Source organism: Camelus bactrianus, chromosome X (assembly GCF_048773025.1).
Source record: "Camelus bactrianus isolate YW-2024 breed Bactrian camel chromosome X, ASM4877302v1, whole genome shotgun sequence".
NCBI lineage: Eukaryota > Metazoa > Chordata > Mammalia > Artiodactyla > Camelidae > Camelus > Camelus bactrianus.
In genome coordinates, this window is record NC_133575.1 from 31,360,408 (window position 1) to 31,364,808 (window position 4,401).

General features: G+C 43.4%; 1 pseudogene; it reads left to right on the plus strand.

Moving 5' to 3' along the window:
* Window positions 1–396: 396 nt before the first annotated feature.
* On the plus strand, window positions 397–3,677 carry LOC105064563 (large ribosomal subunit protein eL29 pseudogene; annotated as a pseudogene).
* The last annotated feature ends 724 nt before the right edge of the window (window positions 3,678–4,401 follow it).

Here is a 4,401-nt window from a genome sequence, read left to right on the forward strand (position 1 = left end):
TTACGAGGTGACTCGGCTGATGGGAGGTTTAAGAACAGATCAGCTCACTTTCCTGCCGACCTACTTCCCAGAGGTTACAGACTGAAATCTGGTTGTCTTCCATTGGAGACTTTGCTCTTTTCTGGCCTACACATCAGAGCCTGGTTTTATTCCATCAATGGATGCTGAAGAGAATATTTCTAATCCAGTTAAGTTTGGCAATGTCTCTGAGAAAAAAATAAATGCTGAGCTGCCCAGAACCATGGGCTAACAGTTCAGGTGCCTGGGTAGTATTTCAAGAAGCTGTTTGACTAGGGAAGCTTCTGGGCAGATGCAAATATTCTATATTTAACCTGACTGATGACTATGTGGTTATTTACAAATGTAAAAATTCATCAGGCTGCACATTTAAGATTTGTATGCTTTACTATGTGTGAGTTATATCTTGTTCTGTGTGCCTATTACTGTGTAAAGCCACCTCAAAGCTTGGTGGTGTAAACAACAATAATCATTTATTTTGTTCAAGAATCTGCTATCTGGGCAGAGCTTGGCAGAAACGGCTCACCTCTGCTCCACACTGCATCAGCTGGGGCAACTCAACTGAGATTCAAGGCTCCATTTTCAAGACAGCTCACACACATGGTTGGCAAGTTGGGGCTGGCTCTGATTCTTCTCCATGTGGGCATCTCCAGAGGCTGGCTTGGGCTTCCTCACAGCATGGTGGCTGGGTGCCAAGAGTGAGCACCCAAGACAGCGGGGAAACGGAAACTGCTAGTTACTTAAGGAGACTAAGCCTGGAAACAAGCAGTGTCAGTTCCGCCATATTCTGTTGGTCGAGCAGTTACAGAGCCCAGATTCAAGGGGGAAGAGGATATCAACCCCTCCCTCTTATCTCTCAATGGGAAGTGTGTCAAAGAATCTTGGAGCTCTGTTTTAAAACTGCCATATGCTCTTTCTCTTCCGGTCCCAGGCGATTCAGGATCTCCCCGGTCCAGTGCAAACATGGCCGAGTCGAAGAACCGCACCACACACAGCCAGTCCTGAAAATGGCACAGAAACGGCATCAAAAAGCCCCGCTCAGATCACAGCGATATGATCTCTTAAGAGGGTGGACCCCAAGTTCCTGAGCTACATGCGCTTTGCCGAGAAGCACAACAAGAAGGGCCTGAAGGAGATGCAGGCCAACAACGCCACGGCCACGAGTGCACGTGCCGAGGCTGTCACGGCTCTCATAAAGCCCAAGGAGGTCGAGCCCAAGATCCCAAAGGGCAACCAACAGCCGCAGGCTCAGTCGACTTGCCTACATTGCTCACCCCAAGCTCGGGAAACATGCTCGTGCCCGCATCACCAAGGGTCTCAGGCTCTGCCAGCCGAAGGACAAGGACAAGGACAAGGCTCAGACCAAGGCCACAGCTTCAGCTGCAGCTCCCGCTCTGGCTCTGGCTCAGGCTCTGGCTCAGGCTCCCAAAGGTGCCCAGGCCCCCACAAAGGCTCCAGAGTAGAGACCTTCATCTGTTGATGTGAGGATAGAAGGACTGGTGTGACCCCTGGGCTGCTGTCTGCACGGGGCTCATGTCCTCCTGTGCTGTTTGTACAAATAAACCTGAGGCAGGATCTATCAGTCAAAAAAAAAAAAAAAAAAAAACCACCTGCCATCTATCTCATTTTAAATGAAAATCGAACACATGACATCATTTTTTGCTTCATGTCCTCCCCCTCCTTTGCCGCCTTCTACATCTCTTTCCTCCAGACCATCAGTGGGAATTATTTGATATCCCAGTAAATTCATGTGGCTGTATATAGAAAAGACCATTAAAATTGGGGTTTTAGTTACTATTGATTTATTTAAGTTCCAGATTTTTTACATTTAGAGTTTCACAAGGCTTTCACTTCCATTTATTAACCCTGTTTTTTTAAGTTGGAATCATAAAGCTAATCTGCCAAATTCTTTACTGCCCCCAAGTTTTCATAAACACTACAAATTAAATCACAGGCATAGATTGTTCCTGAACTTAACACCAAAATATCACTACAGTATGCTTGATTGATTTCATCTTCTCCGTCCGTATTCAATTCTCAACCTTCCCAAGGTTAAGAGGACACCCTCTGAGGAGGGTGTTTTGCCAACTCAAGACAGTTGAGGTTATTTGATACAAGAGAAAGTTTAAGGCTTTGGAATAAGCATGAGAGATTACTGGCTATTCTTTCTTTCGATGGAATGCTGGAGCCTGAGGGTGGGGGTATCTTCCGAACCTACCGCGATATGAACCATTGTCTTTGCCAGGCTATTTTACAACTCTATAAGATGCTGAGAACTCGTAGCACTGTGAGGACTTCTTGCCTATAGATAAGCAAATAACTTCTCTCTGGGGAAGTGACAACCCCTACCCCCACCCCAAAAGCCAGTTTGGGGTCCATTTGCAAATTTATTTCAATGTTCCCCTTCTACAGATGTTTCTGTTCTTGGGATTCTCCTTTGAACCAGTTATATCTCACCCGTTCCCTCATTTAATTAATGACCTATATACAACCTTTGACATGTGTTCACTTTATATTTGTATGAGAGTCATGATTTTGCCTTCTTTTGAGGTTTATTCTTTGACGTTGGTCAACGGTTCATCACACTATTCAGATTAACATTTGTGGCTGGGTAGAAATTGTTTTTTGTTTTGTTTTGTTTAATGGAGGTACGGGGGATTGAACCCAGGACCTCATGCATGCTAAGCATGCACTCTACCCACCCCTGCCCCCATCACTGGGTAGAAATTGGAGGCCAGGACATGGGCCCTACAGAACTCCAGGGAGAATTTGCTTACACCCCAGATGGACCACCAGAGCCCTTCTTAATCCTGTTTATAGTTGCTATGACAACTGATGATCCAAGGCCATCCCCTTCAGGTAGAATTTTTTTTCTTAATCTCAGGTTCCCAGTTCAAGGTAAATCCTACCCTGATTCTTTTCTAACCTCTGGTCTCTCTGCCCTGTCATCTGAAGGAGAGGGAAATATGTGGCTACCACCCATGTTGCCTCAACACTTGATTGGATTCAATTAACCTATTTACCACCTGTGGTGGTTTTTAAATATGTCCACAAATTCTTTGATTCTCCTCCCTTCAAAAGGTGGAGCCTGATTTTCCTTCCCTTGGTCGTGGGTGGTGCTTAGTGACATCTCTAATGAATAGAATGTGACCGTGTGTGACATCCATGATTAGGGTAGAAAAGGCATTGTGGCTTCCTCACTGCTATCTGGGGAAGCCAGCTGCCATGTTGTGGGTATCTCGCAACCCTACAGGGTAAGCCAAGTGTCGAAGAACTGAGGTCTCCTGCCAACAGCCATGTGAATGAGCCGTATTAGAAAGAGGTCTTGTAGCCCCAGTGGACCCTTCAGACCCATAGCTTGACTACAGCCTCATGAGGGTCCCTGACTCCTGAATTCCTGACATACAGAAACTGTGAGATAATAGATGTTTTGTTACAGAAATAGGTTACAGACATAGTAAACAATCTTATGGTTACTGGGGAAAGGGGGTGGAAAGGGATAAATTTGGGAGTTTGAGATTTGCAAATGTTAGCTACTATATATAAAAACAGATTAAAAAACAAATTTCTTCTGTATACCACAGGGAACTATATTCAATATCTTGCAATAACCTTTAATGAAAAAGAGTATGAAAATGAATATATGTATGTATATGCATGACTGGGACATTGTGCTGTACACCAGAAATTGACACATTGTAACTGATTGTACTTCAGTAAAAAAAATAATAAATTTTAAAAAATGTTTTGTCATTGCAAGCCACTAAATTGTGGGGTGATTTGTTACACAGCAATAGATAACCAGTACATGAGTCAACCTTATGTTTGGCATAGCTGTAAACCATTCTAATAACACTAAACACATTTCTCTTTTGCCTAGGCGGTAGATGTGCCTCTTTCAACCCCCAAAGCAAGATACCCACCCAACTCTCAACCTTAAGAACCACGTTCTAAAAACCATGAAGAATAACCTAAATCACATTTTAGAGAGTGAGAGAAAAGAGTGAATTAAATATATGGCAAATTAATGTTTCCAGCAATAACAGTGATGATAAACTAACAGAAGCAGTAAAACCGTTTGAAAGAGTTCTTTTGATCACTTTGCTGTTGAAAGTCATCTTTGTAAGAATTCATTATCATTTTAACTTACAGAGAGGAACCATTCTTGGAGACGGTGTCAAAACGAAACAAAACTCACACTCATACCCTACAAGAAGCCACCAAAAGTGTGAAAAGCTAATCTGAGGTGATTCAGTTCTGGAGGAGTGAATCTCCTATAGGTATGCCCCGAAGTGCTACTTAAAGATAAAATAACTTCCTTTCTCTGCACACGGTATTTTTCAACAACTAAAAAGATAAAACATTTGGAGTGTGACCCAAATG